Here is a 14,116-nt window from a genome sequence, read left to right on the forward strand (position 1 = left end):
GTAATGCTTTGCCCCATCTACCTGTGAAGATAAAGAAGAGAAAAATAATAGGAATGGGGTATTTTTTGACAAAATGAAGAAATTATTCTTCAGATTTTGTTGTAAAAAATAAACTATTTTGAATGGTGAGATTTAGCATGCCAGCACGCATAAACACCTGCAGGGCCGCTGAAGCAAAACTGATTGCAGAGAACATAAAAATCTACTACAAGTTTAGGATCTGAAAAACATTAACAGACCTGTTAGAATTTGTGTCAATTGCTGTAAGTGGCCAGAATGCTGTTTGGACAAGCAGGCACTGTTAGTATTAGTGGGGCATTGTGTTTCCAGCTGGTAGAGGTTATGGTTAACAAACAAAGCTAGGGCCATTCAGACCTTCCCAAGCAAATCTTCTTTCTTGTATTGAATTATCTGTAGAAAAAAAGAGAGAGAGACGGTAGGCATTTTCTCATCTTTGTCAGGGATGGGTGACTTTTGTGACTTTTCTGAAGGTTTGTAGAGATAGTAATCATACAAAACATAGGAGTACTTAGGGTAAACACTAGAGGTATAAAAGATAATGACAATGTGGTAGAAAATAACATTTCTGCCTGAACAGAAAGTCGACTGCATCTTGACTCTCCTGTCATTACAGATGACCTTGCTCCAGTAGTCACTGCCTTGGAGCATCCCTGCTGCACACTTGAATAGCTATTAAATAGGAAGGTGGATGACAATGGGCTTGAGCCATCAGCTGTCTCCATCTCCAGGGATGGCATTCAGAGGTGATTGCTAACATGATAGGCCAGTTCTTTCCCCGCAGATGAAATGAACCAGAGTGGTTTATGCCACTCTCTGAAAGAAACACACTCCCTCCTGATAGTCTGGTGGTAGGAAGACTGTTCCCTCCTGGGGAATGGGGCCTGGGGCAAAGGCGGAGCACCCTGGCAGAGGACATTCAGGAAGCCCACTGCTCCTGGATTTGAATCTTTCAGAAGACGCACTTGTCAAATGCTGTCTTCCAAACATCACCAGAACAACCTATTGATAAGAGAAAGCTGAGTTTATTGCTTTCCCAGGTAATGGAAGGGGAAGGGCAGAGTCTCATTTGTTGAGACTTTGAAGTGTGGTTTAAGGTGGGTCTCTCCATGTGACGAGGGAGATGAAGTGGGGAGGTGGGGACCTTGGTTAGGATTGGATCAGTGTCATGGTATAATAGCTGAGGTGGAACAGCAAGTTGAGGATTTTGAGCCTGGGATTCAAAGAGTCTTGGGGTGTAAACTGTTGATGCTTTCTAAGGAATAGAAATTGGGAAGTCCCATGAGTGAATACTTAAGTTGTAGTAATGAAGACAATAGAATAGTACAGCCAAATTAATGGAGGGTCTGTGTTGGAATAGGTGGTTTTAGTACTCACACTCCAGCAACAAAAAGCAGAAGGGAACCTCACAAAAGATCCTGCCCAGTCCTGTGGGCACCCATACACCGACAGAGTGAATATTTATTAGTTGCCTCCCCAGCATCAAGCCCCTTTTCTGATGGCCCTGATTTCTGACTAATGATTCTAGGGAGCCTGGCTCCATCCTTGTCTCTGGTGATGGTACATATGACAGTTCCAGGCTAAACCTGTCAAGCTAACCATAAGGATTACCACTGCATACGCTGATTCAGTCCAAGAGTATTATAAAACATTTGGTGTGAATGTTTGGACAAAGATGCTCTCTCTTTCTTGTTGGATATAAACAAAGCACTATATACCCTGGGAGCAGCTGTGGCTTCTTTGGATCTCTATAGAAGATCCAGGTTTAGGGAGAAACCAAGCCCATAGATACAAAGAAACCAGATTCTCAGTCATGTGGTTGAGCTCCTAAATCAAACCTCTCCCAAACATAGTGTTACCTCTGGCCTTTATAAGTATGTAAACGTATATATTCCCTTGGTTGTGTAAGCAATATTAAGCAGAATTTATTTTATTTGAAATGAAAAACATCTTATTTAGGATACAGGTGAACACTCACACTGCCCCAGTTGGTGTTCTTTGGGAGTGAAGAGAACCATTCCCAAAGCTGTCGCGAGATCAGCTCTTCTGCCTGGCTCACTGTGGTATGTCCAATACCTAACAAAGTGTGTGGCCCACAGTACACTCCCATTAAAGTTTTCCTAATGGAGCAAATTATTAATGTTCAGATAATTAACTTGTGTGTTAAAACAAGCATGGTGAAAAGAGGGACACTTGACTCTCAGTGACATACAAATATTATATAAGGTTAAGAAAAAAACTGTTTTCCTTTTGCATTTATATGTTATTCAAATTCTACATGGAGTCTCAGGGCCTGTGGGAAGCTCTTCATTTTATGATCACTCCCTTGAGCTGATAAAGGCACAGTTCCTCAGGAGTGAAGGTCAGTCACATAGCTGTCCTTTCCCTTCATTGTCTTATGTGATGTACTGCAATTCATTTGTTTACAACAAAAATGAAGATCTACACTCTTTTAACACAATAATTTTAGCAATTCTAGTATTATTTTTATTTCTACATTATCTATTTTTATGTAAAACTCAAATGTATATTTAAAGTCTTCAGTCATTGGTGGTAGAATTACATATTTTTTTCACACCTTAGATAAAATTCAGGATGTAAAATGTGATGATATTGATAATCAAAATGCTTGAAATAAAGAAAAGAGGGTTTCTATAAAGCAAGGGGAACTTTACAATTCATTGAGAAATTACATAATGCAATTGTAACTTTTAGGTATATGGTACACTATGATGAGTTATACTCAAATTGTCAGAAACAGAAGCAGTTATGAATAAGGCAGGAAAACAATGGGGTGATTTTTTCCTTCATAGCTTAGGATCTGAATGGTGTGTGCTTAGATGCTTTACATATTAATAGTAAGTGTTCATATTAGTAAAGTTTACTAAAGAGCAGTCATAAAACCAATTAATATGGTTTAAATATTTGTCCCTGCCCAAACCTCATGTTGAATTGTAATCCCCAATGTTGGAGGTGGGGCCTGATGGGAGGTGCTTGGGTCATATCCATCATGGCTTGGTGCGGTCCTCTTGATAGTGAGTTCTTGCAAGATCTGGTCATTTAAAAGTGTGTGGCACCTTCCACCCTGCCTTGCTTCTGCTCTGCCAAGTGAGATGCTGGCTCCTCCTTTGCCTTCTGCCATGAATAAAAACTTCCTGAGGCCCCACCAGAAACCAAGCAGATGTCAGTACCATGCTTTTGGTACAGCCTGAAGAACTATACATCAATTAAACCTCCTTTCTTTATAAATTGCCCAGTCCCAGGTATTTCTTTATAGCAATGCAAGAAAAGCAGTACCAGAAGTGAAGTGGGGTATTGCAATAAAGATACTTGAAAATGTGGAAGCAGCTTTGGAATTGGGTAATGGACAAAGGTTGGAAGAGTTTGGAGGGCTTACAAGAAGACAGAAAGATGAGAGAAAGTTTGGAACTCTCTTAGAGACTGGTTAAATGGTTGTGACCAATATGCTGATAGTAATATGGACAGTGAAGTCCAGACTGATGAGACCTCAGATGGAAATGAGGCTCTTATTGGTAACAAGAGCAAAGGTCATCTTTGTTATGCTTTAGCAAAGAACTCGGCTGTATTGTGTCCATACGCTAGGGATTTGTGGGAGTTTGCACATGAGAGTGATGATCTAGAGTATCTGGCAGAAGAAATTTCTAAGCAGCAAAGCATTCCAGATGTGGCCTGGCTGCTTCTGACAGCCTAAGAAATGACTTAAAGTTGGAACTTATATTTAAAGAAGCAGGAGAGTGTAAAAGTTTGGAAAATTTGCAGCCTACCATGTGGCAATAAACGAAAAAGCTTTTCAAGACAGAAATTCAAGCAAGCTGTGGAGGAACCACTTGCTAGAGATATTGGCATAACTAAAAGGGAGCCAGGTGCTAACATCCAAGACAATGGGAAAAAGACCTCAAAGGCATTTCGGAGACCTTGGCAGCAGCCCCTCTCATTACAGGTTCAGAGGCCTAAGAGTGATGAATGGTTTTGTGGGCCAGGACCAGGGCCCCACTGCCCTGTGCAGCCTCAGGACACTGCTCCCCACATCCCTACTGCTCCAGCTCTAGCCATGGCTCAAAGGGGCCCAGGTCCACCTCCAGCTGCTACTTAAGAGAAGGCAAGCCATAAGCTTGGGCAGCTTCCATGTGGCATTAAGCCTGCAGGTGCTTAACTGTGGGTACCAGAGTGAAGGTTTAGCAGCTTCTGCCTGGATTTCAGAGGGTGTATGAGAAAGCCTGAGTGCCCAGGCAGAAGCCTGCTGCAGGGGCTGAGCCCTCCCAGAGAAGCTCTACTAGGGCAGTGCTAAGGGAAAATGTGGGATTGGAGGTCCCACACAGAGTCCCCACAGGGGCAGTGTCTAAGGGAACTATGAGAAGGGGGCCACCAGCCCCCAGACCTCAGAATGGTAGATCCACTGACAGCTTGCACCCTGTGCCTGGAAAAGCCACAGGTATTCAACCCTAGCTCATGAGAGCATCCTTGGGGGGGAACCCTGCAAAACCATAGGGGCAGAGCTGCCCAAGGCCTTGGGGGCCCACCCTTTGCACCAGTGTGTCCTGGATATGGGACATAGAGTCAAGGATTATTTTGGAGCTTTAAGATTTAACAACAGTCGGGCATGGTGGCTCACGCCTGTAATCCCAGCACTTTGGGAGGCCAAGGCAGGTGGATCACTTGAGGTCAGGAGTTCGAGACCAGCCTGGACAACATGGTGAAACCCTGTCTCTACTAAAAATACAAAAATTAGCTGGGCGTCGTGGCAGGTGCCTTCAATCCCAGCTACTCGGGAGGCTGAGGCAGGAGAATAGCTTGAACGTGGGAGGCAGAGGTTGCAGTGAGCTGAGATTGTGCCATTGCACTCCACCCTGGGCAACAAGAGTGAGACTCCATCTCAAAAAAAAAAAAAAAGATTTAATGACTGCCCTGCAGGGTTTAAAACTTGCATGGAGCCTCTAGCCCCTTTCTTTTGGTCAATTTCTCCCTTTTGGAGTGGGAATGTTTATCCAATGCTTGTACCTCTATTGTATCTTAGAAGTAAATGACTTGATTTTTTATATTACAGGCTCATGGGTAGAAGGCACTTACCTTGTCTCAGATGAGACTTTGGACTTTGAACTTCTGAATTAATGCTGGAATGACCTAAGACTTTGGGGGATTATTGGGAACACATGGTTGTATTTTGCAATATGGGAAGAACATGAGATTTGGGAGGGGCTGGGGTGGAATTATATAGTTTAAATATTTGTCCCTGCCCAAATCTCATGTTGAATTGTGAACCCTAATGTTGGAGGTAGGGCCTGGTGAGAGGTGTTTGGATAATATCCCTCATGGCTTGGTGCTGCCCTCATGCTAGTGAGTGAGTTCTTGCAAGATCTGGTTTAAAGTGTGTGGCACCTCCACCCCCCTTGCTCCTGCTCTGCCATTTGCCACACTGGCTCCCTATTTGCCTTCTGCCATAAGTCAAAGCTTCCTGAGACCTCCCCAGAAGCCAAACAGATGTCAGTGCCATGCTTCCTGTATAGCCTGCAGAACTGTGAACCAATTAATCTGCTTTTCTTTATAAATTATCCAGTCTTGGATATTTCTTTATACCAATGCAAGAATGGACTAATATACCAATCAAGAAAGTAAATACCATCCAAAGGGATTAAGATTGACTATAAATTTTAAAATATGAACATTCTGAATTTTTCTTCCTGTTATTAATGCTTAATGAAGTCCTGGAAATGGGAACGGAGAAGTGGATCCAAATACATCCACATCTGCTTGTGCTTTTTGCTGGGCTTTATCTGCATTCTCTCTCTGCTATGGTCTGAGTGCTTGCATCCTCCCAAAATTCATACGTTGAAACCTAATCCCCAATGTGCTGGTATTAAGAGGTGGGAAACAATTAGGTTATGAGGGCTCTGCCTTCATGAATGGGATTAGTGCCCTTATAAAAGAGGCCCAAGGAAACTTGTTTGCCCCTTCTACCATATGAGGACACAGAATGATGGCCCCATCCATGAGGCAGAGAGCTAGCACTCACCAGACACCAAATCAGCTAGCACCTTATCTTGGACTTTCCAGCCTCAAGGACTGTGAGCAATAAATTTCTGTCATTTATAAATTATCCAATCTAAGGTATTTTGTTATAGTAGCCCAAAAGGACTAAGACATCCCCCTTAATGACTGGAGTCAGAATCACATCAAAAAATAAGGCTGAGTTGGAGCCAGCAACATTTATTCACAACAGAAAGACTGGCTGCAGAGAGGCCCACAGAGTCAGAGACCATCCACCTCAGCTACAGCACAGGGCTCAGCACTGTATTTCTGGTGTTAGTGCTATTCTCAATTCTGTCCCTAGTTCCTGCTACTGAGGAACTCCATACACAGCAGGACAGTCTTCTGCTGTGCCATGAATTCAAACACAATCTGTAAAGACAGTGAAGGAAGCTACGTCTGTGCTTAGGTGCTTTAGAGAATTATTGGCTTGCAGTAATAAGAGAAATGTCTGGGCTGGGTAGTCCTCAAAGACTCCCATGTGGCTCAAGATAACAAAATATAAAGGCTGAGCATCTCGTGCTCCCAACCTAGTTCTAGAGCGTCTATGGAGGGATAGTGAGTGGGGCTCTCTATGGCAGTGATTGCCTCTAATGAAGGAACCAAAAGCCAGGCAGGGATTAGGGTGGGCTTCTGGTTTTAGAAAACATGATGGTAGAGCTCTTCATAGGAAGTTTTTAAGATCAAGGTAGGATCCTGCTTGGAGGATCATAGCCTGGCAGTCTGGATCAGCCTGGTGGTGGAGGTGAAGGGTGTGGAAGCTGGACTCACTTTGGCACACAAAGTTCAGGAATAAGTTGACAACCAAGGCCCCGTGGCTATGGAAGATCGTATCACATGACCCCAAAGCATGGCAGGGCAGCCAGGGGAGCAGTTCTACCTCTCTACCTTGGGCCTGCAGGGTGACATCAACATTGATAACATTGAAGGCATGATGTTGTCAATATTTATTATAAGCACACTTACAATCTTAAACTTGCACTTTATCCTAGCCTCCATGGTGCCTATTGTATTTATGGGTCAGTAGTTGGAGGTGACAGAATATAATCTTTCAGTTGCATTTAAAATTTTATGTTTCTTAAAGTTACAGAAAGTTCGTTCCCAGGATTGGGGCTAATGGCTCTTCTCCTGCTCCTTACAGATAATGTGGCACTTCCATTGCCTAGTATGGAACCAATATATCACATGAATGTGCACTTACCTAGAACTAGTCTTATATCAGGAATGAGGATCCAGGGATCCTTGCAAAGAAAGAAATAATAATTCAGAGAAACCCTACACTCTCAGGATAAGAAGGGGGAAAATCAAGGTTCCTGCCATCAACCAAATGGTTTGAGTCCAGGCAGAATCTAAACCATCACTCACAGTGCGCCATCTGCTCCAGCACCAGCCCTCCTGATTCCTTTGTAGGTCAGCAGGCATGAAAGAGTTAATAGCAAAGGCCATGAGAAACTTGCTCGCTGTTATAGAGAAATCACTTTTAGTTCCAGTTGCTGCTGCCAGAGGAGATGCTTGATAGCAAGAGAGGAAATAATAAGGAAGAAAAGGACTTTTGAATCACATGAGAGTCTTCGAGGACTACTCAGCCCAGATGTTCCTCTTATTGCTTCAAGCCAATAATTCTCTAAAGCCCCCATGCACAGATGTAGCTTCCTTCACTGTCTTTACAGATTGTGTTTGAATTCATGGCAGACCAAGAGACTGTCCTGCTGAGTATGGACTTCCTCAGTAGCAGGAACTGGGGACAGAATTAAGAATAATATAACATATATGAAATAACTGTATTCCATAACTGGAAATACAGTGCTGAGCCCTGTGCTATAGCTGAGGTGGATAGTCTCTGCACTTTAAAAGAGAGTCCTTGAGCGACTGCAGACAAAGACTGATATAACTTCTTGATTAGAAAATCAGCTGAAAGGCCGGGCACAGTGGCTCACACCTGTAATCCCAGCACTTTGGGAGGCTGCGGGGAGTGGATCACTTGAGGTCAGGAGTTCAAGATCAGCCCGACTAACATAGTGAAACCCTGTTTGTACTAAAAATACAAAAATTAGCTGGGCGTGGTGGTGCATGTCTGTAATCCCAGCTACTTGGGAAGCTGAGGCAGGAGAATTGCATGAACCCAGGAGGCAGAGGTTGCAGTGAGCCGAGATTGTGTCATTGCACTCCAGCCTGGGCAACAGAGCCAGACTTCATCTAGAAAAAGAAAAAAAAAATCAGCTGAAAAGACCAGAAGAGAACTCCATGAGACAGGAAATAATGGTGAGCAAGGACTATTATAGGAGAAACAGATCTGGGCCAGATTCAGGACTTCACCCATTCCAATTTTAGAGAGGAGGGCTTGGAATTTAAGGACTGAGCCCTTCCACCATCACTACCCACTCCATGCTAAGAGAACATTAGGTGGCCTCTGTTTTTAAGGCTCTGTGCTGCTGAGCAGGACATGCTTGCTATTGAGGTGGGTAGGGTAGTAGGTTACCCTATAAGGTTCCTTCCGGGCAGTAAAGAAACTGAAGAAAGAGCAGGTTAGGAAAAGGGAGAGAAGTGTTGGTGCAGCAGCCAGCCACAGGGAAAGGAATTTGGTGGCCTTGGAGGGAGGGAAAGTGGGGACAGTATCTTCAGTAGGATTAACATGGATTTGCATTTGAATTGTAAAATGAGAAGTTGCTTAGTCGGATCTCAGACTGAGGGTCCATGGTGCTCCTATATGTTTCTAGATTATTTGTAATATGCTGTTTATATGCATGTATATGTACAAATGTAAGAGCTCTTAGCAAACTTAAGCATACACACAAAGACTTGAATTACTTGTTTAATACAGTGGTGTCCAGTTGGTTTTTTGTTTGTTTGTTTGTTTGTTTTTGGCCAAATTCTTTGATGAAGTCAAATCTAATTTGAAAGTTGAAGGTCTAAAACAGATAAATGCAAGAGCTACTGTGATCGAAGCAGACAAATTGAGGAGAGCAAAATCATTTAATCAAAGAGGAAGACGTGACCCAGCTCAACTTCCTGGTGGACGACCTCAGTTGTGCTGTTGTTACTAGTGTCTAACAGGAAGAGGAACCTAATTACAGCTCGGCCACTTTGAGCTGCTGAGCTTGAGCAAATTATCTTATCTCTCTGAGGATTCATTTCCTCCTCTGTAAAATGGGGATATTAGTAGCTAGTTTTAGATAACTGTGTGAGGATGACTAAATGATACAACATACATGAAAGCACCTAGCATAATATCTGGTGAAAGCAGTGAAAGATGCTGGACAAGTGTTTGTTTCCTTTCTGCAGCCAATTAAGATTCTGGGAAACTGTAACTCTACCCAGGTTTTCCAGTAGCTTATTTTTTTATTGTTCTATTGTAGTGCTTAAATAAGGATAACTTTTCCAGAGATAGCCCAAGTTTCTCATTTCTCTGGCTTTTGGAATTTCCAGTGCTTCACAAAGACTTTAGTGTTAAGAATGTAAGGTGTAGCACAGTATTTCAATAAGTCCCCAGTTCTACATGGAAGGGAGCAGTGTGCCACAAATGTTCTTGGCATTGATTCACATTTAGATATACATTTCAGTCATGACATGGACATAGATATAAAACTGAAACAAAAGTTTCACGAAATTAATACACATAATGTGATGCACTTTTTAATTTTTTTTCGTTAAAAATAGACTACTGGTCACAATCATTAAATTAATTTCACAAACCCATGATTCAAAAAACACTGTGTGATATGCACTTTGAAAATGACCACTGTATTTGGATCCAGTGTGGGAGTGATAAGAAGGAATATGGACTCATCACCAACTGCCCATATTTTTAGGACCCTCTAGAGTGATTTTTTTTTTCTGAAAAGCCAGAATTCTAAGATTGTCATCACATATTTTCACCGGAAATTAATGTCATTCCTTGGTTTTAGCTTCTCTGCATAGAACACTACATGCCTGAGTTTGTGTTGCCACATTTGCATGGGCACAAATAAGTTATTTTTACCACAAATATTTAACCTTCCAGTTTGAAGCTGTGCTGTGCTTAGCCTAAACAGCATAGAGAGACCAACTGTGTTTATAATTAAAGAAAAATGCTGTGCAAAGCCACAGAAGGAAGGAAGAGGCAATTCTTGTTGGAGGTATGTGTCACTGCTATGAAGGGGTTCCCTGAGGTGCTTGACTCCACACGGACTCTTTCATTCCTGCTAGGTTGCGAATACTACACCAAGTGCTGTGGACAGAGAGATGTAGGTGAAGCACCGGCCTGTAAAGAGTCTGGTGGGGGAGTCTGACAGGAAATTGTTCCAGTGTAATAGTGTCAATCATATAACTGGTGGTTTCAAAGTTTGTATAGATGGGGGAGTTGTCAGCCTTCCACAGGGGAGAGGGTGGTGACCAGAGACACATGCTGACCCCACTTGAGCAGGCTCTTGGAAATACGGAAATCCTTCCCAATAGGAAAGGAAAGGTTGAAGATACAAGAGAGGGAGGGGATAACTGCTGTACGGGCTTTGACCTGGAGATACGTGGCCCAGCTCTTCTCACAGAGCACACAGGATGCTCTGCCCTCCTATAACAGGCACATCAGGGCCCCATCTCATCTTTGTGGCATATGGAAGCAAATGTTACTCCATGGGCAGCATTCAGAGGCAGCCATGTGCTGCTCTTAGTACAAGGGCAGAGGACCCAGCATTAATGCAGTGCTTTCTATCACCTTTCCCAACTACCAGAACTCTGGCCCACCCATCTGCCTCCTCTCTCCCAGGTCTCTTGGTGCCCAGGTTTTCTCTGCATACTTGCTGCACTCTCTGGTGTCCTGGAAGCAGCTCTGCCCTCTTCCAACCTGGCTCAGCCTTGAAAGGGCCCCTTTTTTCACATTGGTGCAGGTAGGTCTTTTGCCACCATCCAAGCCTTGTTCCTATTCTTCTATCAACTTCCATCAGCTTGTACGGAACAACACATCCCCTCCCCAGTGCTCTGCTGTGCACATTGAAACTGCCCTTCTCAGATCAGAGCCCCGCCCCTGTCATCCCATGCACCTCCTACATCCCGCCCCTGACTCTTGGATGTCGCACTTCTGTTCAGACTTCATCTCTGATTTCAGCATTAGATACAGAAGCTTTTTCCTGCTAAGTCCTCTCCTCCCAGATCTAATTCACAGCCAGCAAATCCAGCTGTGGGCAGTCTTTGAGCATTTACTCTAAAGCTCTAAAGGACCCAAAGGTGATGCAAGAGCCACCTCCCTCCACTCAGAAAGGAAACACTCACTGTGTCCATTTGGCTTCAATCAGACAAACCCAAGACATTCAGAGGGATGAACCGACCTGAAAAATATCCCTAAAAACCTACTTTAACAGAAAGCACAAAGTTTCAGGAAAGAACGGAAGAAATTATAGAAACTGGAATTATACAAACTAGTAGGGGCATGGAGGCATGCACACAGCTTAGAAGAGAAGGAAGTCACTCTGTCTGCTTCAGTGTCATGATGGTGTGAGACCTTGACCGAGAATGTAAATTTAAACCTTCTGGGAAACTTTGCTGTGCCCCAGCAGACAAAGAAAAGGAGGCTGAGGAAAGTGTCAGAGCCAAGGTGGACTGATAGGAGGGAGGAGCATGTCTAATCTCAAGCAACCTGCTCTGGTGCAAGGACACAGCCAGGAACACTGGAACTCAGGAACACTGGGACACACCTGCCAAGGCTGCCAGAGAAGCATTTCATGGGAGTGGACCCCAAGGCCAAGTCACAGGAATTGCAGTCAAGCAACATCAAGTCAAAAGACAGGCTGCAAGGTAGGAGGTGAAGACATGAGCAGAAGGCTGGAGAGATTGAGCAGAGACTTCAAAGCTGGAAATCAGACTTTAGCAAATGAGAGGTCAGGACAAGGAAGCAGGGGTATGTTACAGAGCAGACAAGAGGCAGAGCCCACCCTGGAACATGTTATTCACGGGGCCTACCATCTCAGCCTCCCCTGCATGCATGTACAACTTCACCCCTAATATCTGTTGAACAAGCAGCCCTAACCACCGAGGTTTGTAAAATGTCCTGGCCACAGGTGATTGGATCAAGATGGGGACATGCTCCCAGAAACCTGTTTATGGGCTGTCCAGTGACTTATGACATGGCCTGGCACCCCAAGGTGGGTTGGGTCGATTAGATTATGCCACCAAACTTAGAAATGTCAGGGAAATGAGGCAATCATAGTTCCTTCTCTTGGGCTTCTCTAAGAATCCATTTCTATTATTGTTCCATGAGTACTTTATTATAGAACACCATAAGCACTCCCATCTAGACTCTCATTGCACTACCTTGATTCAGCCTCTGTTCCTGTACAACCTGAAGACTCACCGGAACACGTATGGACTTGCAGCTGTCCAGAAGCACAGTGATGAATGGTGTGTTTGGCCACTCCATTTGTTTTCACATAGTTTCCCACAGTTTAGAAGTGCTGAAGATGAGACCTTAAAAGAGTTGGAACCCCCCTGAGTAGAAAAGAAGCTGGAATTAGCAAAATAACACAAATAGGCATGAGATTCATCCTACTGGGAGGAAGTCACCCTTACAAGAAGAGAAGCACAAATGAGGAGGACCCCCGCTCACTTAAGTGTAAAAAAAATGCTGTGTTTAGAAGCTCAGTAAGATCACAGTTAGTGACTTTTCCTAGAGGGGGTATAAGAAGTTTCATGGAGACCCAAAAGGTCTAATGGCAAGATACCTTCCCAATGTTGAGTAAGGCACCATAGTCTGCCAAAACTCTTCAAAGCCACTGCTTCTCATGGACATAAACGTTCCACCAGAAGTGAACATGGTGGTATTTTTTGAGTGGAACAATGAAAGATGTGAGAATACAGGTGGTATTTTCATTGCTTCTTCCTACTGCCCTTTGGAACTCTGGAAGACTGAAGAATATCTAAAGATGATCAGTAGTGGACTTACAAGAATAGGCTGATATTTAGAATGAGGTTCTGAAACACAGCTTAAGATACCAGAATAAATCATTCTAGCCATGAGTGCAGAGAATCTTACAAAGACATGGGGGACTATGTTGCTTAGCGACTGATCAGCTGATCTCATCAAGAGGATTTAAAAACTGATACCAGGAGGAAGAGTAAGACAACACAATAAAATAGACAACCCACAAGACCAGTTGCTATGAATGACATCCAGTGGGATGTGGAAAAAAAAGGTTCCAGGACAGGAGGTTTCCAGTGATTCACAGGAGATAAGATTGAATCCTAGATGTAAGTGATGGCCGTGGCCTTGGGTGTCCTAATGCATCCTGCAGAGAGAACAAACAGAATAACCCAGGACAATGATCACAGCCTTGTAGATATAACTGGCACCCAAACATGTCAACAGACCACTTAGAAGCAGACAGATTAATGTGCTATACATGCCTGAAGAGCTGTGTACCTAACGTTGAAAGCTCATTGATACACATATTGTGGGCATTAGCAGAAATGAGCCTGCCAGGGAAATATGACAGGTGGAGAGGTGAGACTCCTAAAACAAATCAAAGCACTAGTACAGAGATAAAAATCCAGTGGTGAGGGAGAAACCCACTGAGGGATGTTTCCTGGAAGTCTTCTTTGGTTAAAGACAAAGTGAAAACTTCTCCAGTTGCTTTGCTACAAGTATTAGAATACTTTTGATGTAATGAACAGAAATCCTGACACAAACTAGATTGAACAAAGAAACTATAGCATCTGGACAAAGGGTCTAGAGATAGGATTGTAGATTCCCTGGTTAAGGATGGGGGGTTCCGGGATTGTAGATTCTGTGGTTAATGATGGTATCAGGAACACCAGTTCTTCCCAGGCTATTGGGCCATCCTTCCTTCCTTGCTATTCATCTTCAGGTTGGTCGCAAGATGGATGCAGGTCTAGGCATTGCATCCGGACATGAAAGTAGCCACAGGAAAACGCACTTCTTGTAGCTCTCTGTTAAGAGCAAGGAAAAAATTATTCAAGTGCCCAGCAAACTGGCTCCTTACACATCATGGCCAGAAATATGCCAATTTTTGAAGCAGTCACTGGCAAAAGGAATGGGACTGTGTGGGCCAAACAGGTTCAGCCCTGG

General features: G+C 43.6%; 2 protein-coding genes across 3 annotated transcripts in view; one reads left to right on the forward strand and one right to left on the reverse strand.

Moving 5' to 3' along the window:
* SYT9 (synaptotagmin 9) overlaps positions 1 to 14,116 on the forward strand; it is a 216,508-nt gene that overhangs the window by 175,101 nt on the left and 27,291 nt on the right. The gene's annotated exons all lie outside the window — the stretch shown is intronic.
* LOC103786176 (proline-rich protein HaeIII subfamily 1) overlaps positions 6,996 to 14,116 on the reverse strand; it is an 82,232-nt gene continuing 75,111 nt past the window's right edge. The window contains exons 8-9 of the mRNA XM_063607981.1: positions 12,386 to 13,977; positions 6,996 to 8,259 (exon numbers count right to left, since the gene is read on the reverse strand). The gene's annotated coding sequence lies outside the window, so the exon portion shown is untranslated. The remainder of the gene's footprint in view (positions 8,260 to 12,385; positions 13,978 to 14,116) is intronic.

The sequence above is a fragment of the Pan paniscus genome, chromosome 9 (genome assembly GCF_029289425.2).
Source record: "Pan paniscus chromosome 9, NHGRI_mPanPan1-v2.0_pri, whole genome shotgun sequence".
Classification (NCBI taxonomy): Eukaryota; Metazoa; Chordata; class Mammalia; order Primates; family Hominidae; genus Pan; species Pan paniscus.